At 38.1% G+C, this 27,933-nt stretch overlaps 1 protein-coding gene across 3 annotated transcripts in view; it reads left to right on the top strand.

Annotated features, from left to right (window-relative positions):
* The window catches only part of RAP1A (RAP1A, member of RAS oncogene family), a 97,004-nt gene that overhangs the window by 35,714 nt on the left and 33,357 nt on the right, over positions 1 to 27,933 (top strand). For all 3 annotated transcript variants that reach the window (XM_088154516.1, XM_088154517.1, XM_007425525.4), the window contains exon 2: positions 19,346 to 19,416. The gene's annotated coding sequence lies outside the window, so the exon portion shown is untranslated. The remainder of the gene's footprint in view (positions 1 to 19,345; positions 19,417 to 27,933) is intronic.

The following is a 27,933-nucleotide window of genomic DNA, read 5'->3' on the forward strand; positions in this document are numbered from 1 at the left end:
TAGAATAATCCATTGCGTCTCCCTGTGAAGATTGTGAAGGAGAGCTAAAAAAAAGAAAGTAAGAAAGCTTTCCCAGATGCCCTGGGTTAGATAGATCAATGGTTATCTGACCAAGTCAATGTATATTGCATTAGCTTAAATATAACTGGACTGAAAATTCGTGTTTATGTGTCATGTTTTGATTAAATTGTTCAACAGCTAAGTTGCTCAATAGTGCTGCCAGTTCTTGATTTAAAGGATATTAAGGAGATAAGGATATTAATTTTCTTTGTGTGGCTGCCAATCTGCTTCTCCCTTAACGGTCGATTTTAAGCTGTGCTTAATCTTGCTGCTGCTTTTCATGACAGCTTTACTTTCACCCTCATCCACCTCAGGCAGATTCCAGCACCTTAACTCCCCCAGCCTGGGTGCCCTCCAGATGTATAGACTCCAACTCCCAGAATTCTCTAGCTCACAGCTATTGCTGAGAATTCTGTGAGTAGAAGTCCACACATCTGAAGAACTTCCTGATTAAGGAAGACTGAGGAAATGGGGTTTTAATTTCTCCATTCATACTGACTCTGTTGCCTGTCCTTCCAGAAAGTTTCAGCTGCTCTAGTTGAAGTGCTTCCTGTCACTACCACTAGCAATTTGCTGCTCCAGTTGCAGTTGCTCTCCCTGTCTGCCATCGGTCTTGCACTTCCCATCCCCTTAAAGGTGGGCAAAGGGCCATACTACTAATACATATATGGATTCAAACAGTGGATAATGAGCTATGCAACATCAGCTGTTGCCATTATTAGGGCTGATCAGTTGTTACGATATCCAATTACAACCTTTTTTTAAAAAAAATTATAACTCCTAGAAGCAATAGCAGTTGAAAACAAAAGTTAATGATAGCTTGAGGTCAATGTCTGATGTCCCTTCTGATCATAATTTTTTAAGCCAGCAGGGATGGTAATGATTGCCTAACGTGACCTCTCACATAGCAGCATGAACTATCAAAACAGACAGTGCTCATTGTCAAGTCCTCAGTTCCAGGAATTGAAATGCAGCCTTTCATCCAGAGCTGTCTGTCATGTGGCAGCCTCTGTCTCTTCACCTAGGGTTTACTTTGATCCTTGAATCTCAGTGTGTATAGAATGAACCTGAAATCTTTTAATCTGCAACACAGTCTGTTCCTCTCTAATCTTAATTACCCCTTCTCTTTATGGCGTTAGTCTCAGCTCATCTGTGCATAAGCCAGTATTACAGGGAAGTTACTGAATTCTTGAATTGTTTACTGACTCTAGAACAGTTTGCATGTCTTAACTTAGCAAGGGTGGCCGGTCAATCTTTTTCTTTTTAAAAAAAAAGACTACAGGTTGTTTGAACTGTGATTTCATTTTTGGTCAGTTGAATATGTATGGCTTCTAAGTACAGTATGTTTAAATATTTTGAGAAGTAATGCTTGCTCAGATTTCTGTCTCCTAAACTTGGAAGAGTTTAGGAAGAATAAAACAGTTTTCTATTCTGTTTTTGAATACTGTCAGATTCCAGCTTGTGGTTTCTGTAGATAATACTTTGAGCTGAATGTAGACTATATATATATATTTTTAAAAAGAGCTAAATAGAACAATTGAGAGCTTTGTGTGGTTCTCTGTGACTGATGGGTAGGCAGTCTAATGCCTATGAAGCACTGGTGTGTTTGTGGATACTTCCCTTAGTTCCTGCCAGATTCTCTGTGTTACCTGACTTAATTTTTTAAAAGATTATTTTAATTAAAAATTCAGAATGGACCTGCTAGTCCAAAAACACTGCCAACACCTTCTGTGTTTACCTACACTAGAGACACATACCACACACATGGTTCCTTTTGCACATTTTTGTGACAAATATTATCCAGCAACCTCCATGTTAATTGAGTGATTCCGACTGACATCATTTTTTTCTTCTGTATCTCTAAAACTGTAAACTCAGGCCTGGGGAAGTGGTCCGTGGTCTCCTGAGAGCCATTGTTTGTTCTGTGTGGATTATCTTATCTGGATAATGCTAAAAAGAGTTGAAAAGGCTCATTCATGAGTTCTGGTATAAGCCATTTCTTCCAACTCTGACTGATTCTTGCTGTTTTGGCACTTTTTAAAATTTGCTTCTTTTGTTTTTTACATATGACTTATGGTTACTGGGTATAATCTTGCTGATTAAGCGTTTTGCAGTTCTTCTTTGGGCTAGGAGTTTCTGTGAACAGATACTGACCAAGTAAAAAGTAAGCTGTAGAATTTCCCACTTAGACTTCACATAGTTTTTAAAATCTTACCCTTATCAATTTACATTTATAATCAGCCTTATTGATAAAAAGGGGGAAATCGTTGTGAGTTTTGAAAAGCATATATCCTTTTATATTATTCTTTGAATTATAGCTTTTCTTCTATCCCATGCACTTTTTTGATCTGTTCTGTTTGATCTAACTAGGGCTCAGAAATTGGTCAGTAGGGTATTGTCTGTTGCTAAATAGAGAAATTAAATGCCTCATAAATAGAAGGCCACACATCCACGTGGACTCCTCATGTGCTGGGACTTTTGCCTCTATCTGTAGCATTTTGAAACTTTCAATCCCTAAAATTGTTTTTGAGGATCCCTTGGGAAGTATTCCCTCCTCTGGTTTTCCCATGAAAAGCAGCCCTGTCAGCTGAGAAACTGCTGTGAGTGTGATACACAGCTGGATTGAACATTCTCATTTAGATCATTTTTCTGATATGTTTTCCCCTGAGTTTTTTTTTGGAAGCTGTTGAACCATTGAATTTCAGACTCTCACCTGCATCCTGATAATATTTGGCGAAACAGCTTCTTAGCTTCTCTGCTTATAAATCAGGTGGAGAAGTTCTGGTGCAACTATTGTAGGAGGAAAGCCATATTAGTCTAGGGCAGCAAAAAATCAGAAGGAAGACATCTGATGAAGTGAGCTGCAGCTCAAGAAAACTTATGACTGTTGATAAAATTTATTAGTCGGAAAAGGTGATTTGATGCAATTGTGTATTCACTTTGAATAATTTTCTAAAATATATTTAAAATACATGGATATATATTTTTTGCATTTCCCAGATTGCATCACTCAGCTACCCAAATGTTGATACCAAATGTGTGGCAAGTGGGAAAGCTATTTTGAATTATTGGATGACAAGATTCTTGGCAATTACAGTACATAGTTGCTTATCTTGAGCGTAGCATCTGCGAGTTGCCTGATGAGCTTACAGCACCTACTATCATGTATCTGTAGAAGGTGATGGTATGGAATGAGGTACTTACTATGCAAATACAAGGGAGTTCCCATTTGAGATAAATAATTGTACAAGAAGACAGAATTTTGAGGGGTGGGAGCGATGAATCAAGATTTCTCTTCCTTTGAAGATATTACATGTGCATTATGAATGAACTCAGCTTTTTTTCTCTACCTGATGCAACGGATTTATGGAAAGTTATAGTGGGTAGATATAATTCATTTGCATCTTCCCCATCATGTAAGAGGATTTGTCCCAGACAACTTATAGGATTTCATGTTTAGGACTGCCAGGTTTGTGGACAAGGCAGCTCAGTTGAGAGCCCGACATATAGAACAGAATGGAGTATCATGTAGGGGTGATGGTCTTATATGAATCTGGATTTATGATATTAGCGATATATTATCATATTAATTTATAGTAGTATATTTAGTACTATCCCATTTTGTTATTATAATATTTTATTGTATCACGGATTTTGTGTATTAGTTATTTGTTTTACCTTTGCTGATGTTTCTTATTCTTGTTGATATGGTTGTAAGACTAATCAATAAAGTTGAAAGAAAAGGATTTCATGTTTGGGAAGGATTCTGAGCACATTGTTTGCAATGTGACATGATTGGTCTTTGCTTCACCACAGTGGCTCATGGAATGTTTGCATAAAATCTATTTCAACTTAGTGGAATTATGATATTTCACCACCAGGAGCAGAATAGCAACATTGGACCTTTTTTTTTTTTTTTTTGGTAAAAGGATCCAGATGGAAGCAGTTCTCTAGACACATTTTGCTGTGATTCTTGGTCTGTTAACACGGTGATTTCTTTATAGTAAGTCTTAGAGATCTTAAATACATATGGATTTTGCCAGTCTTGGCTGTAACAGTAGTGAAGCCCAGGAGACTAAGAAGATTACTTTTTCTTCATTCCTTGAGATGGACTGGCAAAATTGAAGTTTTTGGAGCAATTTATGCCTATCATTTGGAAAATTAACCAGGAATGAATCTTCTATTTGGTTGGACTAGTTTGGCTAGTTTTTTTTTTTTTTTTAAGTCTTTAATGTCTAAAATGCCTTTCTTAAATTAAGGTGTTTTATGTGACTACATGTGATTCTAACATAATGTACCAGTTTGTTTTGCTCCCTTCATATAGCACAGTGGTTTGGTTGATATGGGATACAGTACTGTAATCTGATCGAGAGCTCTGAAAGTGGAGGGTGCTGCTAAAAAGTTGAACTTATGATTTTCAGTTGCTATGGGATCAGCAGCTTGCTTCCAGCAAGGAACTGCATGAATACAGTTTGAGAGCGCTTTATCTTGATAATTTTGCCTAGTGTGTCTTTTGGTCTTCCTCCCCAATTAAATTACCTGAGTTTGAGGCTGGTGATGTCCTTGATAGTTCATTGCTGCAATCAAATTCAGTTGGTGTGCATAGGAGAAAAGTGGTTGAGCTCTTGGCTCATTCAGCATGGTTGCCATAGGGTCTCGCTCTGCCCCCCATGCTTTTTAATATTTGTATGAGGAGAGGTCATTGCTACTGAGGTATCTTTACTACACGTAAAATATTCAGTCACGCTATCAGGATGGGGTGGAGGTCCTGACTAGGTGCCTGGAGGCTGTAAGGGTCTGGGTTGGTCAAAATGAGTTCAAATTATATCCCTGCAAATGGAGTTGCAGTTTATGGCTTGATCCAGATCCCTGAGTTGGCTGTGGGTGGTGTTGCACTCCCTCTCAAAAGACAAGTCCACCTTGTAAGGGGCCTTTTGGATTCATGGCTATTGCTTGAGGAACAGGCTGCAGCCATGGGAATATTTATTCAGCTTCAGTTGGTGCTCTAGTTGCAGGCTTTTTTGGACCAGGATGTCCATGCAACAGTACAGTAACTCATGCCCTCATCATCTTCCAGGTAGACTACTACAAAACAAATTACAAGGGGCTGCCCTTGAAGCCAACTCCAAAGTTGCAATTGGTTCAGAATGCAGCAGCCCAGCTGCTTCTAATGGAAAAAGGAAGATAGGGCAATGTTAAATTTGTGTGGAGGGCAGCTTTTGGACCCAGTTGAAGAAGCTGATTTAATCTTTAAAGCCCTATGTGGCTTGGCACCTGTGCATTTGCAGGATTATCTTTCCCAGCCAGAATCAGCCTGCTCTGTGTGTTCCCCAAGAGAGGTTCTCTAGGTTCCCACCCAATGTGTGGTTAGGGGGGTAGGAACCTGGAGATGCGCCTTCTTGGTGACAGCCACCACATAATCGAACACCTTGCTCTCTGAAAAATAGGTAGCCTCTACCTTGCTTGTATTTCCTTTGGAACGGTACTGTTTATTATGTTGAGTTATGTTGTTTTATTTTTATGTTGTGTAAAATCCTTTGTATTATTAGAAGTAGGACAGTATAAAATGTTCAAATAACAAATAGCTGGTCTCATGTACTTTGTTGAAATCTGGCTAGTCAAGAATCTAAGTTGAAAGGAGCAGCCCCGTACCTAATTAATTACAAAGTAAATGAGGATTTTAAAAGTTTAGCATTCACTGCATAGATTTTATTATTAATCATCATCATTATAATAGTTTTAAACCTTCCATTAGCCAAAAATATGACAGCAGGGTACAAAGGAAGACCACAAAATGGACATATAATCCTAAAACACAAGCAAAACAAAATAAGATAGAGTCACACTCATATCCAAGAAGGCAGTAAAATAGAAAAGGACAAACTAATTAATTAAATGCTTTCTCAAAATGTTGGCATGCTGACTAAATAAAAATAGTTGAGTCAGTGCCCATTTCATCTCTGCATATCAGTCATGCTTGTACTTTTCACGTACCTTTTCCATATTGGGAGCTGTTAAGTGTCTTGACACAATACTGTAGTCGAATTTATGCATAATGCTAGGCTAAGGATTTTGTAACCATGGTCTGTTAAATAGACTCTAATGGCTTAGTTAATTCATAAAACTATAACAATGTCTGGTTCATGTATCATAATAGACCAGAAGGAGATCAGCCACATTATGGTTTAGATTGTCTATAAATCAGGCCAATGAGATCTTCAGAGTTAGAGAATAAGCCCACTTTACTGTCCAGTTTGTAGTTTGGGCAGCAGCATTCATGTATGTGTCTGATGTATGTGTGTAGTTTGGGCAGCAGCATTCATGTATGTGTGTCAAAACAGGCCAGATGACAATTGCAGGAACAGATTGAAACCCTGATCCTTTTGTACATGTATGGATGTCACATGCATGTACAAAGGGGAGGGACTTTGATCATGCTGCTGCAAGCTCCATCTTGTTTGTTTTGACCCACTTTGGTGCATTCCAGGTATGCAAAACAGTATCTCCCAACATCTGAAGAACTGTTACGTAGAAGACAGGGCAGAATGGTTCAGAGTTGTTCCAGAAAGCAGGTTAAGAAACAATGGGTTTATATTACAAGGAAGTAGATTTTGGGTAGACACCAGAACAACACCCCTGATGAGTGGGGAGTAGTGGACTCTCCTTCATTGGAGGTGTTTAAATAGACGTTAGCCTTCACCGGATGCTGTAGTAGTGGATTCCTGCACTGGGCAGGGGGTGTAGACAATCTCTTTGGTCTGTTCCAAGTCTTACATTTATGCTTCTATCCCCAACCAGGTGATGTCAGCACAGTCAAAAGCTAGTCAACAGAGGATACCATTTGCTTGTTCAAGTTTTATCTTATATACCAAAAAATGAACAAAATTTATTTCTAGTTTTAGAACTCACTTCTTTGAGTTTTTTTTTTTTTTTAAATTTGGTAGGTATACCATAAATAGCAGCCTTTATTGAAGCAGACATTTTATACAGGGGATCTTTGAAAGTATTTAACTCTAAATCAGCGAGGTGATAAAATACTGCCAGGGTTTTCTTTGCTGACTCACCCTAATAATTACTGTGTACTGGGGGCTGACTTTTGCAATAGTACTTGTTTTGCCTTATCTTGGGTACATTTTGGAACTAATTGTGGAAGTAGCTTTCTGTTCAACCTTGAGCTATTCTGGTTGATTGGTTAAGCATTTATATATAACCTTTAATGACGAATCAAATAAGGTTTCTGCATTGACCTGTCCTTAATAGCTAATGAGCACCTATTCTTGAATAATATCTTCTTCTGCCACTAATCCTCATTATTCAGCTGGCTGGCAAAGAGATCCACCCACATCTGGCTCCTTCCAAATGGAGTGGACTGAAGCTCCTATTGTCCTTCTTTTAACCATGTTTTCCGGATATGATGGTCCCTCTGTTCCCAACAAATCTGAAGGGGGGGGAGGGGGGAGGCTAAGAAACACTAGATGAAAGTATCAATCATACATTTCTGTCATGATTCTCTATTATGTCAGTAGTGAAAGTTTAGGAGTGAATTATGGGCTTGCATGTCGAGATTTTAAAATAATTCATCTGGAGGCCGTAAGGGGTGCAGGGAATTTTTGTGTGAGCCTGTAGCCGGATCACACTTACCATATGTATAAAATAGACGGAAACATATTGGACTGTAACAAACCAAAGAGAAATTGTGATTATTCAGCTTGCAGAATTTCCTTATTTTTCCTCTGAAGAATGAAAAGTAGAAAAGCTATGTTGATACTTTGTCTGATATTTTAGAAGGTTGATGCTAGTCAGTGTTCAGTACAGAGCTAGATGAACAAATCACCAGACTGGGTGGCTTTCTTACGTCCTTCCTAATAAGGGTAATGCAATTCAGAGAGTTCTTCCCTCTTTTTTTGGACTGTTCTGCTTGCTGAATTGTTTCATGTCAGTTAAATTTTTTTAAAAATTAAATCCTATTTTATAAACCACATAAGGAGCCCTGGTGTATTTTACAAATCTGAGAAATATATAAATGGAATAATTGCAATCTAGTGTAGCCAAACTATTAAACTGGGAGAACTGATAGATTTTGTAATTGTTGGAGGCCTTCCTTTTAAAAGATCAGAATAGCTTGATAAAATAGACTGATCTCAGCTAAGCTTTGTTTTCTCTTGATAGAGTTAGGGCCGGGCGTTCTCATTTTTTGCCTTGCACTGAGTACAGCATGACCTCATGTGTGCACATATGTTAACTGACTTTGCCACTGCCACTTTCTTATTTGTGTTTCTGCATAATTAGCCCGAATCTCAGGGCCTGATTTCTGAGAATGTTATATATTCAACAGATCCTCTGACAGTGACTCTCTTTTCTTGCACAAGGGTTGACAGCACTGACTGACCAATCTTTTTTTAATCTCTCCATCCATGATCGCTGCTTTGTGTTGATCTGCAAGTCCTAATCTTACTCCTAACAGATAGATACACACATACGTGCATCTCACACCTTCTTTGTTGTTTTCTGTTCATGAGCGCATTATAGTTTTGACTGTCATCACAGGATGCTTTTACTTCCTTTCATCTTTGCTCCCTTTCTTTTTAAATAATCCTATGAAGAACTCCAAGCCCAGTGATACATAGAACTGCATAAAGCAAAGTGACAGGATAGCAGATGAGAACGGAAGCTGTTTATGAAAGCACGATTCACGAAGGCCTCTAGTTACGCTTGAATTGAGCAAATTCCTCTCGGCTAAGAAGGTCTTTTGATGAGGACAGTTTTAAAGTAATTGATAACTGAGTGGGCTCTTTAACTTAGCCACTTGTGGATTGTTTTTGCTAGCAGGTCATAAATAACCTTGAAATTTGAACTCCAATTTAACAGCCATGCAATTTTGTTTGTTTATTTCTTTGTTTGGTAAGAAGTATGAGTAGCATTTTTCTTGATGAAAAGTATCTTATTGGCCAACTATATCTGAGTGCACTTTCCTTTATCCCTGCCAAATGTTCTGCACTACTTGAGGCTGGCCAAATTCTTTAAATTTGGGACTGAAATTTCCTTTTCACTAAGCATTCTGTTTCAGGGAAATCCCTATTCAGAAGATCACCCTGCAGGCAGGAACACAGCACAGTGTGTAGAAGTCCAGGACTACATGTGCTAACCCACCCCTTGACCTTGGGCATTTGTTATGAAGATCTAAATGGTGATTTTTAGTGCATTTAGCAAACAGTGTTTAGAAGCTTCACTGAAATGTGGAATCCTGTATTAGCAGAGGTTCTAATTGGTAGGTATTTTCTACTCATGCTAAATTAACACGCGCACACACACACAAATCTCACTTTAATATTTCTCATTAAACACACAAAGAAATTGCTCAGTACAGACTTAGTCTAAATTTATGGGGTTATTGGGGGTCATTGCATACCTTTGTCTCCAGATTTGGGGGTCTCATGCACTCAGTTTGAACACCTAAGTAAGATTAGTGCAGGGCCTTCGTGGTCATATGGTCATTAAATGGGAATTACTTAGTGTTGATAACATTTAAAAACAAATGTGCAAAACAGTGGGCCTTGCAGAAATGTTAGTGATGCTTAAGAAACCTTCTCCTCTAGAAGTAGATGCTGCTGCCGTTGTGAAAAGCCTTTTCATGGTGATCCATAATTTACTTTTTAATATGTATCCGTTGATTCTAAAACACTGACATTTTTTTTAGTAAAAATATGTGGGTGAGGTTTATAAACAGAAGGGAGTGGTACTTGTATTACTGTGTTTTTTTTTTTAAAGTCTCTCCATAATTCTGTAACTGAATGTTTTCAAATTTCTTAACTTTTGAAAACTCTATTTTTACTACTGAGCAAAACACATCCTGATGAAGTTTTCTAGTTGGATCAAGCAGACTTTAACCATTAGATAATGTTTATAAATTGCTGAGTTCTTCTCGAAGATGATATAAGTGCATGATTTGTGATTTTAATGTGATGGTAAGCCTCAACTCATAGAAAGTTACATATACATTATTTCTACATTGTACATTGTTTAAATATTCAGTAGTTTTCTGACTTTTAATTTTGCAGGGTTTTTTTTTTAAAGGATGGAGAATAATTGTACTTTATAAAACAACCGGAAAGAGCAACAACACATAATGAAACTCTAAATTTCACGTAGAGAAGTATCTTGATTCTTTCATCTAACCCCAGTGACCAAATGAAATACATTGCAACTGTCATCTCATTGCCAACATAAGTTTATGAAAGTTTACAAATTTGTTGTTTTTAATTGTGTTTCCACAAACACAACTCATCAAATGAAAATCCTGGCCTTATTTTACCAGCGGTAGAGTTGATGCAGCTGAAACCTTTGTAGACTATGTTGATCTGATATATCTCTTTGCACAAATTAAAGATTATTAAAGGTTATACTTGGGCTACCACTCTATGCACATTTACCTAAAAGTAAATCTGACTGAATCAAATGGGACCCGTGGTGATTCTCGCTTGAGAAGTGTATGTAAACAGTGGGGAAGCTGGTAAAACCTGAATATCTACCTACAATAGAGAGCTGGCAAAGTTAGACAACAAATTTTGTACCATTTAAAAAGAAGACTGAGAATGGCCTTGCACAGATGCAAAACTGAGACTGCACAGATGATTATTTAAAGAACATCAGCTCTAGGTTTCTAAAAAGAAAGGTACTTAAATATTTTTTTATTAAGGAACTTCAGACAACTTTTGTTAGTAGAAATAAGGGTATGTAATACACAACAAACAAATCATATCCTGAGGTAAGGTCTGTTTTGAGCTCCCCCTTTTTCCATTTGTGGCACAATTACAAAGAATTAGCAGCATAGTTTCTCACAATGTTGAGGAGAAATTACACAAAAACTCAACCTTATGCCTTAAAATAGGCATAGCATAGTGTAAAATATATTAAAATAGCAGGACCCCGAGCATAATGTGCTTGGTTAGTGAAAGAAGGAGTTGCCTTGCCAATAGAAGCAAATATGTGTAGCTCAGGGTTGAACTGTGGAGTCCTTGGGGTTCTCTGAGCTTGGTTGTTTTCTTGCAAACATTTCACTACCCAGCTAGGTAACATCTTCAGTGCTAGAATGGGATGGGGTTTGCTCTCCCCCATCCCATTCTAGCACTGAAGATGTTACCTAACCGGGTAATGAAACGTCTGCAAAAGAACAACCAAGCTCAGAGAACCCCAAGGACTCCAGAGTTGCCTTGCTTACGCCACCCAGCTCATGCTGGTTTCTCCGCTTCATGTGCCTCTTTTATGATCTCTGCGCAGTCTCACTGCTTGGATGCTAATTCTACCTACAAACTGCTTGTGGTGGCTTACTGCATTCTATGGATTTTCGGAATAGTCTTGCTTTTTGGCATAGGGTTTTTAATTTTTAAAAATTTTTCCATAAGAAAAGGAATCTGTCAAGGTAACTGTAGAAGAATGAACTTGTAGAAGAATGCAGAAAGATATTCTTGCCCAGTCCTTTGTACTGTAGATAATTTTTCAGATAAACATTTGCAGACTTACCTTGTGTAGTAAATTTTACTATATTTAAAGGAATGAGAACATTTAAAAAAAAAAAAACAAGCTGGGCCTTTCTGGAATTTAAAGGCCAGTTAAGGAAATGATACTTCTGGTGGAAGGAAATGAGAGAAGTTGAGGACTTCTTATCAAGAGCTGTTTGATTAGAGAGAAAAGTTAAGTATCAGCAAGTGGAGTCATCCCCCACTTTGGGCCCAGAATAACTGAATAGCAGAGGAGGAGCTGGCAATCCGTTAGGCATTAATCTTGGAATGATGCGTAGGCAGAGAGAATAGTAGCGATTTCCCCTTAATTCCCAATTCTTTTGCTGACTGTTGTTTGCCTGTCTTAAAAGGGAAAGCTGATCTGCTATACTTTTATTATGACAAAATAGCAATAATAAAAAGGATGTAGTTTTACAAAGTGACATTAATAGTTAAACTAGTAAATGTAACTTTTTCATTTTTTTCAAGCATAATAAAATGTTGAGGAAGCAATATTGAAAAGAAAACAACATGCATGTTTGCTTGGGAATTCTGGGAGTTGAAGTCTACACATCTTAAAGTTGTGAAGGTTGGGAAACACTGATCTTGACCAGGCCTGTACAACTTACAACCTGTGGGGTGCATGTGGCCCCCCAAGCAGCCTTCTGCAACCTGCCAACATTTTTTAAAAAATAACCAATTCACTGCCACCTCCTAGTTTTTTTGCAGCATCTTCCACTCTGAAAGACACCCTGCTGAGCTCCTCCAACACCTCTAGGCCTCATGGGCACTGCCAGCTCCATCACTGCCGCCACACTCAGTGATTATTTTTAAGCTATCAATCTGGCCCTTTGCCCTCTGTTGTGCCAGCCTGATCTAGACCAAAGCTCTGCAATGTGCAGAAAAATCAATGAAACCATACTGTACTCAAGAGTTGGCTGACCAGTCTCTTTTTAAAGATCTCCAGAGATGGAGGCCTCCTAAGCTCTGTAAATAGACTGCTCCACTGGTGTACAAATCTTACTATCAGGAATTTTTCCTTACAGTTAAGTGAAACCTAGATAGCTATACCTTGTACAATTATTTCTAATTCTATTTCTGTGGTAGTGGAAAATAGTTTCAGACTATCTTCCCTATGGCATCCTTTAATGTACCTGAACAGTGATCTCATGTTTTCCCCCAGTCTTCTTTTTTTTAGACTGAACACCCAAAGTTCCTTGAGCTTGTCCTCACGTCCCTATACCTATATCCTGTGGACTTATTCTGCACTGTCAGTATCATCCTGAAAATGTGCCTAGAACTGTAAATATTAGTCCTTGGGTGACCTCATCAGTGTAGAATAAATGGCAAAGGGGCTTCATGTATTTGATATGTTGCTTCTTCTAACTCAGCCCAGAATTGCATTAGCCCTATTAGTGGCTGTCTCACACTGCAGTCTCACATTCACCTTGATGTCATTGACCACACTCAAGTCCTTCTCAAATGTAGTGTTTCCAAGTCATGAATCCCCCATTTTGTATGTGTGCCTTACATTTTTCCTTTCAAAATGTAATACCTTGTATTTCTTCTGTTGAGGAAACCTTGTACCTCTCAACTTAATTTTTCAACCTGTCGAGTTTAAATTACAATCTCTTTCTGACATCCTGTTGCCCACATCTTCCAATTTTGTGTCATCTGCAAATTTGGCAAGCAGCCTGTCAACCCTATTAACCAAATAAGATAATAATACTAGCCTGAAGACAGATCCCTGTGGCACCCCATTGGTTATTGCTCTCCAGTTCAATATTATCAGCCCCACTACATAGACCAAACCAAGAAATCAAACTCCATATGAATGTTAAAACTACAGGATCTTGCAAGTCTGACTGTGCTTTACAACCCCACCCCCCATTAATGTGAATTAGAAAGGTGGCTGCCTGAGTCTTTTGCACATGTCTTCTTGTTTTAGACTTAAGCCATTAGTACAGTCAAAAACCCTGTCACACCAACTTTGCAACCAGGAGTTCACTTGGAAATTTTTCCTTTTTGTTCCTGGAGTTTTGCCTTCAATGGGAAATATTGATGAGAACATCACCTGGGTTCAAAGTTCCTACACCTTCTTCCCCAAACCCATGAAGTCACTTTTGATATGCTGGAGAGGTTGCTTTAAGCATCATTTGTGCCCACATGGATTAATAGGCAGGCCTGATGAGCTACATCACTCCCTTTTGTCACATCACAGATTTAGGAACCTGGGGAAGAAGAAAAATTTGGGCAACAAGTGAGACTTCAGTACCTCTCAAGAGGGAGTCACCTACAATCACAACCTTTCTATTCTTCTTTCTGGTGATTTGTGATGGATCATTTCCACTTGGATCTGGTGACAGAGCTTCAGATATTGGGTCCTTGGTAGCTCACTCATGCTTGAAGAAGTTTCTTCAGAAACTAGAGGTTGGAATTGGTTGACAAGGTCTAGGTGAATGATTTGCTTTGTCATAATTTTGCTTCAGATGATGACATGTTGCCAGCTGCCTTCATGTTCATCCTTTGGTGAAGTTGTAAGCTTCACAGTACCGTTTGTAGTAAGTAATGGCATCCACACTATATAAAAAACCTTTTTTAGATGAATGATATGTAGGGATGATGCACTGGACTCCAGTTCACCAGTCCTTGCTTTCAGAAGTTCCACCGTCTGACATTTTGTACAGATCAAGTCTTCTTTATCTTCAGGGAAAGGGAAAACATGCCAGGTGACCAACAGACCTAATATCTGGCCATGATGTCTCTTGCGGGGGGGGGGGGCAGCAAATAAATTGGTTTAGCATGAGCTGATCAGTGAACACCAGCACCTCTGCTGTTGTCAGTGGCTTCCACTTTTTTCCCAAAAGTCACCAGCGATATGCAGATGATCCCCTTGTGCATCAGATCCCAAACTACTTATAGAGGAGCACAGAGATGACCTTGAAGAAAATACAGTGGTACCTCTAGTTACGAATGCCCCTCCTTATGAATTTTTCAAGATACGACCAGCTCCAGCCCCAAAAATTTACCTCTACTTGCGAACTCCGCCTCTACTTACGAACCGGATCTGCGGCCATTTTCCCTGCTGCCATGCGGTCGTGGCTTCCTGTGGGCAAGATCGCGGTAGCAAGGAGACGTTCGGTGAGGCTTGTGGTGTGTTTTGTGGCGTTTGGAAGGTTTTTGTGGCGTTTGGAAGGTTTTTGAGGTTTAAAAATAAAATGCATATGTTTCAGAACTGTTTAGCCGGATTAAGTTCGTAACTAGAGGTACCATTGTACATGGCAACCATTAGTAAAACTAGAGCTTAGCTCAGGAAAACCAGAAAGTGTGAGAAAGAAACTTAAGATTACACTACCTTGACTCTCTTTGGAACAGGAGGGAGGGATTGTATTATTAGAGCCTATATCAGTCTTTCTCAACTGGGGTTCTACCCAAGATTACTAGATCTTCTTACTACTGCAAGAAATCGTGACTGGAAAAAAAATAGTTTTTTTTTTAAACTTCACATGTTGCACAATGCTAGCACATGCTGGGAATTTTTACATGCCGTGCTTCAGCTGCCAGCCTGCTGCTTTGCTGTTATAAATGTTGTAAAATGTGGAATGTATAGGTTAGAAGTAAATTGTATTGTGAAGTTTTCATATTTTTTGCAGTTTTTATGTAGGGGTTCCCTGAGATTATTTAAAGGATTCCTCCAGGATAATATGGTTGGGAAAGGGTGGCCTATATCAGTAAAGTTCCAGTATTTCTTGTGTTGTCTGTTTTCTGGCCTGGCCTACCTCAAAGGGTTGACACTACGGGCTTGAGCAGGTCAGACGTTTTATGCTCAGGTGGGTTGCTTCTTTGCAGGAAGTGAATTAGATCCAGTGGGTGCTCCCTTGAGCCACTTCCAATACTATTTTAGAGGATTCCCAAATTTCAGAGGAGATTGTCATGGAATGGAAGATTGGAGGAAGAATAAATGAACACTACTTGCTTTGCTTTGTCTTCCAAAATCCCCAGTTCACAAAGATCTATTCCATAACAGTTCTGGATTTAACTCAGAATGACTTAGTTTTGCTAATATTTAACTCTGACCTTAATGGCAAATGTTAAAATATTATGACTCTCAGAGCCAAACTAGATGCAATAACAGTAAGTCCATATTGTGCACACGAATTTTCATTGAGGAGATGCCAGTTTGAATGGCAAAAGGAGAGTATGGATGTATGGAAGATCATCCTAGAAGAAGAGTATTTTCTTCTAGGAACATCCCTCCCTCCGCCCAGCTTGCCCCATCTGTTACTTTGCTAGGAGCACATTTTGGTAAAGATAATAAAGCCTGTCATTTTCTCCCAAAGTATGGGTTTATTTATCAAATTGCTATGCAAATATTTGGGAGTGTTAGGGGAAAAAAGTATATTTTTTCCAGAAATGCACAACTGGAGATTTGAACTAGAAAAGGATTTCTTAGTATACATCTGTCAGTGCTCTTTCTGCCAATGTTGGCAAACATTAACTTCAGCCAAACTGTATTCTTTGCTGCATCTACATTGCAACCTAGGATTGATGCAATGGCAAGCCTTTTTTAGTTTCAGTGGTTTTGATCATAGTTCCTATGTCAATGCTTTGGGAGGTGCATAAACGGGTATTATATATATAACACTTGACCATATAGTTGTGTGTACGAATGCAGTTCTGCTTCACGATAGCCGTTGAAAATATGCCCAAGAAGGATCCCTTTACATTTCATCAATTTTGGACATGTGTTCCATCTAGTTAAAATGTTCTCCTCTACATTGGTACTTGTAGTCTATAAGGAAAGAATGAGAGGATGTCCTGTAGTTTTAAACTGAAGGGTGCTTTATTTTAGCCCTAAGCAAGCTGGATTGAATTTGGTCTAACTTGGTAGCATGTCTCTCTGTGATGCAGATTAAAGCAGCTTCCTTCACTCTCCCACATTTTACATCTGCAGAAAAATGAGAGGCCCACTGATGCTGTGGTATGCAGTTGTTCCATACCTTAATCAATTACTAGGACAAACATTTGTTACATATTATATACCTGAAGTGGATGAATGGTTCATTGTCCTGAACTGGCATGCACTGCTGGAATTGCTAGCAGAGTGAAAGCAAAGTATTAAAGTGAGGTGCCTTGCTTTTATGAAGGTCTTGTTTTACCAAATAAAGGACAAGGAGACTGAATGGAACAGGGAGTGAACATCATTCTTGCCCCTGTGCTTACTATAATGCCATTTATGTTGGATGAAGCATAATCTTTCCATCCCCATTTTTCATTGTCCTTCTCTTATTCAGTTCACAAGAATGGTAAGCTTTGTAAATCAAGAGATGCTGGTTCCTTAAAGCACAGCCAGAGTTTTCCACAGACTTTGTGCCTATACATTTACAAAACCTGCATTCCCAGGCAGTAGATTTTTGAAGTGCTACATTCAATCCTGGATATAGCCCTATGAAGAATTCTAAAACAGTCCAAAACATACATTCTAAGGAATAATTTCTAGCCTTGCTGTTTGGCCAAGGTCAAGCCAGCTGGTCTGTGGCTACTTAAGACAAAGCCTACTCAGGATGAACTCCCTCCTCAGTAACCTTGTCCCTAAAAGACTCCCTTGGGCCTGGAGCCAGGTCTCTCACAGTTCCTCTAATGGGCTGTCATCTCTCAATGGAGACATTCTGTGCTGCTTTTCAGGCTGTGAGTAAAACTTACTAATTTTAGCTCATAAGCATTTCTGTGATAGTGTGGAATAAAGAATGCTGAAATATTAGTTGTCTCACAGGTTGGCACAACAAAATAGAATGTGTTGCATTTGAAATAAGGAGAACCTCTTTGGAAGTAAGGAAAACAGGGGATGTCTTTGCCTAAATTCACTTTGTAGGTCTTCAGAACTAAAATAGAAGACAGAAGGTTAAAAGTATTTAAATCTTAGGAGATCTCCTTATATGGGGAACTTTGCAAGTATATATTTATGTTACTGACACTCTCTTAACTAGTGTTTAGCACTGCCAAATAAAGAGGTATAGAGGATTCATTTTAAGAACTGTGAGCAAGCTTGCTGTCCTTGCAACTGATGGAAGGCTAAATGTAATACGCACTTTTACCTGGGCAGAGTTGATCCAGTCACACCAGTAAGATCTCAAGTTAATGTGCATCCATTCTAATCGACTCCAATAACAATACTAGCAATTTTATGTCTGTTGTGTGTACAGTGAAACCATTACTAAGATATGTTTCCTCTGGTTTCCCATGAGAATCTTTTGCCCCATTCTGCCTGAGGAAAAAGGAGTAAACTAGAACTGCACTGATAGCAAATTACAGGGGTTGGTTAATGGCTGCGCATAGCCTTTGAAAAAGGTTCTTCAGATCACCAGGAACATGTATGAAGCACCTCTCTTTAAATGTTAAAGCAGCTGCATTTTTTTCCAGACTCATGCATCTGCTTCAGAAGTTGCCCCCAGCTGTGTCCATTTGTGTCCCAGCTAAGCAGCTATGTATGAACATGCATGTGGAAGCAGCTGTTAGCACTTTCCAAAGTAACCCTGTTAGTTTGTAAAACAACATGGCTGCTTTAATGATTTGCTTGGCATGTGCTGCTGCATGCTTTTGAACCATTTCTTTTGTAGAGAGCGAATTTTTGAAGAGAGAGAACTGTATAAGAGGGACAACTTAGAGATCTCTACACTTCAACAGAATTAGCTGAGTAGTTTGTATTTTGTGTAAGAAGCATACTTCTGTTTAAAATCCAATTTTAAATGTAAATTACTGGTGGTGGGGTGATGTGATCTTTCCCTCAGGAAAATACAATTTCTTAAAATGTTTTAAAGATAGATTTTGTAGAAAATTAATATTTTTATCAAACAGTTCATGCATAGATTTTACCTTTTTCTAGTATTGGGTATCCAGTAGAATGTGATGCTTTATAGGCAATATTGTCCTGTTTAGCAACCAGCAAAGCATAAGAATGTAACAGCGGGAAGAGATAGGCTTCTGTAGATAAGATCAAATTGTTTAGGTTGGCTTTGCCATTCCTCTGCCCCATGATTTGGAGAAATGAAATGTGTTTGGAATAAGCAAAACAAAACTTTTCATGCTGGAATTTGTGTACCATTTTATCGGCTGGTATAACATGAAATATGTGGATATTCTGATAATAATTTACGTTCAGGTGCATTTTTTTTTATTGGAGTTACAATATACAATAATATCGCTCTTGTAAGCCTTACTTCAGTAATATGATTTCCAGTTTCCAAATAGTTGTTGAGCTTCCTTCAGATCATCTCCCAGTAACTACATGGATACATCCAGATAATTCCCTTGGCAATAATTTAGAAATGGTTTGCTGTTGCCCTACCCATTTCTGTTATTCATAAGGTCTCAATTTAGCCTACAGCCCTGATCATTCCTGATGGTCTCCCATCCACGTACTAACCATGTCTGAGCTTGTTTTATTTTTCAGAATTATCCATGGTCCACTAGGTGCTGTGATCTAGTGGAGCACTGAGTTTAATAAGTACCAGAAGCCAAAATAGATGGGCATTTTAAATTTTCTAATTGCCTAAATTCAGTTCCTTGAAATTGCATATATTTTGTATTGGGACACATGCTGTATCTTTATTTGTGCGTGGTATGGGAAGGATAAATGGTGTCACAGTTTTTTGAATGAGGCTCTGCAGTCATAATCTTTAAAACAACCATTTGAATTGCTTGTTACATTAAGCACATTTCAGTATATATAAATGTTAGTTTATATTTACATTTACATTTTTTAAAATGAATGCTGTTTTTTTTTTCAGTCCCTTAGCGGGAGTTTGGGAAGACCTCTAGCAGGTGCTGTTCACACGGATGAGAGATCTTATATGCCAAGGTTTGAACTATTTTATGTTATATTTACTTTTGTATATTCCCTATACTAGACAGATTCTTGATTCATCTACACTTATCATAGCAGTTCTGTCCATCTTGTCCTTATTGTTAATTGTGGCAAGCTTTCAGACAGTCCCCCCCCCACTAATCTATCTGGAAATACCAGGGAATGAACTTCAAAATATGTGCTCTCCCATTGTGCAGTGTCCCTTGTCTAGTCCAGTGGTGTCTACTGTGACTGGTAGTAGCCCTGGGTGGGTCAGCCAAAGATCTTTCCTGTCCATTGGTGCCAGAAAATTTCTAGCTATACATGCCTAAGATTTGACCTGGATGTCTTCATTCAATGTATGTACTAAATTCTATCCTGGAACTCTAGTCAGTTAAACATGAACTGCTTGGTGTTTATTTGACAGCAACAAACTGGATTTTGTTTGCAGAATGGATCTTACCCACATCATCTCCCACTGCTAGAGTAGATATATCTCTTCAGTAATAAGAGGGCTCTACTAGCTCAATGCAAGTTGTTGCAACTCAGGATAGCTTAGCAGATTATTATATTTTAATAAAATGTTATCTATAGAGTTACTGACGTAAAGATAAAACCATCTGATCCAAGGTACTGCTGTTTATTAAGCTTTAGAACCAAAATACGTTAAAACTTCCCTTCACCTTAGGAACTTTATATTATATTAACATTTTTCTGTGTCACTTTTGAATGTTCCACCATTGAAGAAATTCAGGTCAAAAGAACTAGTATTATTGCTTTAGCAGCCTAGTTAATGAAATTCCTTCTGAAGGAAAGTAGATTAGATCTACTTCTGATAACTTGCGTATGTCCAACAAAACATTTTGATTCCCCAAATCTTGTACATAGGAACCACTGATCCACCAGATCTCCAACTTGTCAGGATTTAATTTCAGATTATTGGCCTTCTTCACCATGCCATTTACCTCTAATTGGTACTACTCCATGATATAAAGATGCATTTACCATGTTAACCAATACAAGTATTAAAGTCATGTACAATACATTTTGGTTGGAAGGTCAGAAGGTTTGCAGAGGTAGCTAGTGGGTTTTTGTTTGGAGGGGTGTCCAAGAGTCTGTATTCTGAAGCACTTATTACCAGCTTTCCTTTCCTATACATAAATAACTTAATTACTTACTTGTACCATTTAAATGTTTGATAACCTGACAATTGTTCATCCAGTGATACCCTCGATGGTTCAAGTCAGACTCTATGAAACCATAGTTTGTGCTTCTAAATGTACAAGTTTAGAAGAAGTTGCCTTATTTCTTCTATCTGCTCAGTATTTTAGTTACTAGATGTTATAGCCTCTCAAGGTGAGGCAACTATGAATTGTAAATCCAATCATGATGCTGTTCCATGATGTTATTACAATTTATTCAATCAGTTTCAATCTCAAAGCATGATTTATCAGTGTAAATATTACATAAAATCATAGATTAATGCTTTCTTAACCATGACATGGGGTTATGTCCGATAACCTGGGCATCTGAGAGATCTCCTTCTCCCGATGTTTCTGCCCATCCAGTAAAATCTGACAGAATGGTTGTGGGGATAGGGAGCCATGGAATTAACCTTGGAGAAGGCATCCAGAAACTGTTAGGACAGCAACAAGTGCAGAAAAAGCATGTATTAAGCCCAGGGGGGTGGGAAAGTATTAGAAAGATACTCAGACTGGCTTCCCCCCTGACTCCCTAGGTTATAAGAGGAAGGGAAGGGAAAACACAGGCAGAATTGCAAGATTCTCTTACCATAGCTAATCTCAATAAAGTATAATTCTAGTTAACTTGTGGAGTCAGGTTCTAGTAAGGCTCACCGTTGTCAAACATACAAGATAGATAGTGGTCCATGTTCCATCTTTAAAAGGGACATGGGACCCAGGCGATGTATCTTCTCTGTCATGGTGCCTGCCTTATGGAACAGTATCTCCCCATGGTTTGAGTTGCCCCAAGCCTGCTGCCTTTTAAACAGGCCTTGAAGATCTGGCTTTTTCCTCAGATGCTAGGTTAGGGAGTGTGCAGTGCTGTATGAATTTTATTAGCGTATTTGGTACATAAATCTCCAGGTTATCTCCTTCTTTGAATTACATTGTATTGGATTGTTTTTATCTTGTATGTTGCCCAGAGCCATTATTGGTTGGGTGGCCTATAAATTTGATTTAGAAATAAGTGAAAATAAATACATGTTTGATGTATGTGATAAAACCTAAAATTGCATTCTTTTACATATGTCAGCCAACAATTACGACACTCATGACCAAGCTGATTCATTTGCTGCTTGGCTAAAATAAATAAACCTTGTGGATGTGCAAAAATCAAAGCAGATTTTGTGCATTTTAAGATCTTTCCCTACCTCTGAAGCAAGAGGAGGAGTCATGGCTCAGTGTGTATCTTACGATTTGACTATTGTGCCATTTTTATAGTAGGTTTGTAGGTAAGAATTTTCATTTGCTATGATGATTAACTTGAATATAGATCTTCTTGCCTGCTATATTAAGACTTTTCCTCTATTTTCCAAGCACAAGTATCTACCACTAGAATCCCTCACTTTGAAGAGGTAATACATACAGCAACAGGCAAACTTTTAATCTAATTTGCTTTATTGGTTGAACTACTTCTAGTTCTTTTGTGGATCTCCTAGTTAGGCATGTGCAACTTTCCTCTGCTTGAGGGCCACCTTGAGGTTTGTGCAGCATATTGAGGCCTGCATTCCCAGAAAGGATGGAGTCAGGACCAATTTTTGAGAGTGTGTTGTTGGGTCACCTGGACCACACATTTTGCACCCATTTTCTAAGGTAATATACTCTTTGTAGGTATGAAACTAACAGTTCCATGACAGTGTCAATCCCAATGAGAATGGACAGCTAGGTGCCCAGATTTCTTTCCCATGCTACCTTTAATTCAGTATTGTTGCCTGTCATATGGTGTATCAAATCTGGAGGTTCTACACCTACATGACAAGCAGTGAAAATTGGCTGAAACTAAAATAGTGGAAATAATAAATTGTGATGGATTAATAAGCTTATGCTTTGAACTGTTTTTCTTTACATAACATGTTCTTATCTGAAGATGATAAGAACATGTTTTATTGGGCTTTGTATTTATTGTGTTGAAGGTTCATAGTTGTTTCTGAACAAACAAGAGTTGAGCATGTCAAAACTCTTTTTATAATATAATACTCACACCTTCAACTAACATAGAGCTTACTTTTTTTATTGCCTTAACCTTAGTCAAGATTTACAGTGAAATCGTAGCTTGCTACAGATACTGTATAAAAATTAAGTAGCAAGACTTTTTATCTATGTAAGAAGAGAGAGTGAGGAATAAAAATAAGCTTTGATAAGGGAGAAAATTCATATCCAATGACAGTTTTATATTTTATTACGACATTTATAATACGGTAATAAGCAATGTATTTTGGCTTTATGTGTTAAAGCAGATATTCAACCATTTTAAATTAGGCTAACCTAAGAACATGATGTCACACAATAGATTAGCTTTTGCTAGGATATTTGGCTTGGATTTGGCAAACCCAAGGTCTTCATTTTTTTTTTTTTTTTTAGCTATCTTCTGTTGTCTTCTGGTTTCAGAATTTTCTTTTCAGATGTAAGATGTAGACATTTTGGTATAAGGCATTTCCCCAGAAAAGGATTTGAGAAATTGTGCACAATGGATTGTTCTGGCTGTTCATCAACATCATGTATCTTTGTCCCAATCTTGTATTGGACTACAACTCTGATCATCTCAAGCAACAAGACAGAGAAAGGGCAAAGCAGCCCTATTGTGTGTGTGAAGAAACTTTTCCAAAAATATTCCCCAAACAAAGTTTGTACCACAATGTAGTTTGCACCTTACAAACCATATATTGTTTGTAATGTAGTGCAGAGCTCTAAAAATCTGCTATTCGGAATCTTTTATTCCATTGCTTTAGTTTCAATTTCAGAAAAGGCACTTTGTTGTTTTGCTATGCTTGCTTAGATACTTTTTGTCCTCTCTTTGAATTGCCAAGCCCTTTGACCTTTTGTCCACATAACTCTAGTATTTCCTGTTTAGATAGATATATATACAGATTTATGGGAACTATTCTGAACTTTATGAGAGATAATTAGGTGCAGATTCAGTAGCATGGCTTTTCCTAAATGCTCTATATTCAAGTATATGATGTTATTAGGGAAAGGAAAACCCAAATGTGCTATATTCAAATCAAGCAAGACCTGGGCTTTTTTGCCTCCTCACAATCTCATCTGAGATTGTGACAAGTAACAATTGTGACAGGCAAAGTGACAAGTTTTTTTTTCTTTTTCCTATCAGACTTGGTACAAGGTGTTGGGTGTTCTGGTGTTGTAGGACAAAGCAATGTATGTTCATTCACTTGATGCTTTTTCACTAATCTGACTAGCTCTATTAGTGTTGGGTGGATGAAAAAGCCTTTGCATTCCCCTTTAAAGTAAAATAAAGAAGAAGAGAGCCAAGCTTACAAAACTTGAGAAGACTTCCAAAATGAAGTGAGTTGATGCTGTGAAATTCTTCTGGCAGGCTCCTGGCAGTTCTGCTAAAATGCTGGGGGTGAGCTTGCTCATTTTGCACCTGCTCTTCTAATTATGTTTGTCGTGTCTGCCAAAAGCATTATAGCAATTACCTAATTAAGTTTCCCAGTCGCTGTGAGGAAATGAGACCAGGTGGAACTATTCCACACATAAGGAAACCGGAGTTGAGAACTGCGAGCCAGTGATGAAAAGGTGCCTCTCAGATCAAAGGCTAGTTTAAATGTTTTGGGGAAAAGCTTATGTAATATCATATGAAGGACATACCTTGGCACTACGTTGTTTCTTTTGTGCTCCTTTTCCCTCTTTAATAAAAGGGATTGTAAAACATTATTTTTATTTTATTTAAATTTGTTATGCCACCCACTCCAGTAGACTCTGGGCAGCTTACAAAATGCAAATAAACAGTTAAAATAGCTAAAAACACAAAACGGTTAAACGGTTTATGTGTAAAAAGCATGCCTCCTAATTGCTGATTTTATACTTGATCCGCCTTGAACTGTTTGGTGGGCAAGACACAAATGTTCCAATTCAAATCCATGCTGAGATTTAAACATATTTTTAGCAAGACCCAGGTTAAGGCAGAGTTTGGACAAGGGATTTCTGTCCTGTACTATATAATCACCAGCTGCTGAAATTCTCCCTAAGTTTCAAAAACAATATTTTTGTGCAATATAGAGTTAAGGTAGAAGAGGGATAGCTAATTGAAAACACAATCCTGAAGTCTACAGAACTAGCTTTAGATTTGTTTGAATCCTGTCTTTGACTTCATTCCCTCATTAACTCTCAGAAGTATTATGTCTGGAAATGTCTTTAGGGAGAACGTTTTTTTAAAAAAAATGTAACTGCTTTTGTCACTTCTCATTTTCACAAATAGGTTTTGTCGCATAGTTTAGAATAGTAACGCTTGGATTTAAACTCTTTATTCATGGATTTTTTCAGGCTTGCATAACAATAAAATTCATACCTTATAGATGAACACTTCAATTTGCTCTGCCATTGTCTTTTTTTTTTTTTTTTAACTCAGGATCAGACTCCATTAATAGTTGCATGACACACTTTCACCCGAGTTATTTTACTGGCTAGGAATGGGCCTCCTAATGTCCTGGTACACCACAATGTCACATTAGACAGACAGCTATTCAGAAGATTCTTTTGCAAGCCATTCTTTCAAGAAGAACCAATGTAGTCATTGTTCAGAACTTCACTGCTCTTTCCATAGCTGCCAGCCAGCAGAATAATTGGCAGAACAGTTGACTTGATGCCTGCACAAGCAAAGAATTGTTATCTTCCTTATGACCCACTAACTATATGACACACATACTAGAACCAATGAAACATTTGAGGAATTACATTTCTAGCCATTATCAGTCTGGACGCATCTATATGTGCAACTCAAAGAAAATGCTACCACAGTCAAATTCAATTTGACCAACTAGATATTGGTATTAAAGTTGCTTCACCTTTTTCCCATGTGTGTAGATCTAGCCCCTAACCCCTTTTCTGTGGCATTCCTCAGGGATCTACTCTTCCCACTCCTATGCAACATCAACATGAAACTAGTGGTGAAGTCCTTTGCTGGTACAGGGTCAGGCATCATCAATACACTAATGACACCCAGCTATTCACCTCTGCCCTAAGCTGATCAAGTCATGGTGTGCAGGTTCTTTCCCAGTATATGGTGGCTGTGGTGATTTGGGATGAGGAACAACAGGCTTCAGCTCAACCCAAGCAAGACCAAGTAACTTTGGGTTTTGAGGTTGATTCTCCTTCTTTAGTTCTGGATAGGGCTGCAGCCCCCTGTCAGAATTGGTGTACAATTTAGGGGTCCTCTTGGACTCTTGCTTCCTGCTGAAAAAGTGAGCAGCTGTGGCCAGGAGGGGCCTTTGCACAGATCCATCTTCGGCACCAATTTTGCCATTCCTAGATTGGAGGGCCATGTCACAATCACTTATTGAATCATTGTCTACATTGGGCTGCCCTTGAAAACTTTCATTCTTTGTAAAACTGGCAACTTTCTTGCACTCCAGAAAGGTACTGGTTATAGTGGAGGGTGTGAAATACAATGCAGTGAAAATTTGAAAATATTTCTTTTTATCAAAATATTGTATTTTATATCACACAGAATGTATGAGTCTCTGCATTATTTTATGATCCTAAAGGCTAATGTGTACTTTTTTCTCTAATGTGAACATTTGTTTCATCTTCACCTGCTTTGAAATGAATGGCCAACAGGTAAAGCTGGTGTTTGGCCTGGTCTAGATACATACAGTTGAATAGTGGCATGGTTAGATACTATCAAAAATAATTAAGTCCTTAAAATGTATAACATTATATTATTTGAAGAAATGATTGTTTTACTTAGAAAAGTGTTCATGCCACATGCTATAGAGGCAATTCTTTCCACAAGAAATGCAATGGTAGTCCTGATTCTTACCATCTTTTCAGATATCCTAGTATGTGCTAAGAGTTTCTAAGCATATGCAAATTATCTTTTCTTTGAGAATAGAATATTTTCTTGTTGGCTAGTGGTTGGGACCCATTTTTTCCTTCTCCTGATGTACCTGTGGATTGATGGAATCCCATAAGATGGCAAGGAGTTATTAGATTCAAAAAGGGAACAGTTTGAACTGATTTTCTGGCATATTGGTGAATAAAAGCAAGAGAAAGATTTGCAAATCTAACTTGTAAAAGTGCTGGGTGCATGCAAATTATTTTGTCTTTTAACTGTTTTTATTAAATCCAATTATTACATCTACTTTTAAAAAGTTGTATTGTTTCTCTGGGGAAAAAAAAAGCCCTGGACAGAATTAATGCTTCTACCACATAAATCAAGTTAAAAGAAGTTTTTTCTTTATTATTTGGTTTACAAAATAACAAGGTATAAAGATTTCATTTTCACATATGGAAATAAAGTGCTCTAGCCAGCTGAATAACTGTCATATCCTATGTCTACATAGCATTTCATTTTTGTCTGCTATATTGTTTTTCTGAGAACAGGGTTCAGCAAAAGCGGAATGAAGTAGAAAAGAGCAACACTGGAAAGAATACAAGTTTGCAGTGTGCAGAATTCTGTTTTCCCATATTTAATTTCAGAAGCTGTTGTGGTTGGTAGTTATGAGAAAGACCCTGTATGGGAATTTTTTTAAACATAGATGGAAGAAAGGAAGAGTATGCAAGATAGAGAGAGCTTTGCAAAGCCTGTTTCTAAAGAAAAAAATAATTGCCACTAGTAAAACTAATTAACTTGTAAACTAATAATATTGAATGATTTGATTTGCTCAATAGTTTAAGAAATAAATACATAGTTTAAAACACTAATTGTAGACTCTCTGTTATTTTTGATTATTTTAAATCACTGGCTATGTTGACATGTAAAGAAAACAATTTTGGTTTGCAGGTCTAAGTGGATCATTTACTCTCTTCCTTCTTCCCCTCTGGTTTGTTGTTGTTCAGTCATTAAGTTGTGTCTGAGTCTCCGTGACCCCATGAACCATATCGCGCCAGGCCTTCCTGTCCTTCACTGCCTCCCTGAGTTTGCTCAGTTTCATGCTCATTGCTTCAGTGATGCTATCTAACCATCTCATCCTCTGCCGTCCTCTTCTCCTTTTGCCTTCAATCTTTCCCAGCATCAGGGTCCCTTCCAAAGAGTCCTCTCTTCGCATTAGGTGACCAAAGTATCTGAGCTTGAGCTTCATTATCAATCCTTCCAATGAGCAATCAGGGTTGATTTACTTTAAGATTGACTGGTTTGACCTCCTAGCAGTCCAGGGGACTCTTAAGAGTCTTCTCCAGCACCACAGTTCAAAGGCATCAATTCTTTGGCGCTCAGCCTTCTTTATGGTCCAGCTCTCACAGCCATACATTACTACTGGAAAAACCATAGCTTTGACTATGCGGATCTTTGTCGGCAAGGTGATGTCTCTGCTTTTTAACATGCTATCTAGGT

The sequence above is a fragment of the Python bivittatus genome, unplaced genomic scaffold (genome assembly GCF_059951505.1).
Source record: "Python bivittatus isolate LINGU-HERP-01145 unplaced genomic scaffold, Pbiv_v1 ctg000700_np1212, whole genome shotgun sequence".
Taxonomy (NCBI): domain Eukaryota; kingdom Metazoa; phylum Chordata; class Lepidosauria; order Squamata; family Pythonidae; genus Python; species Python bivittatus.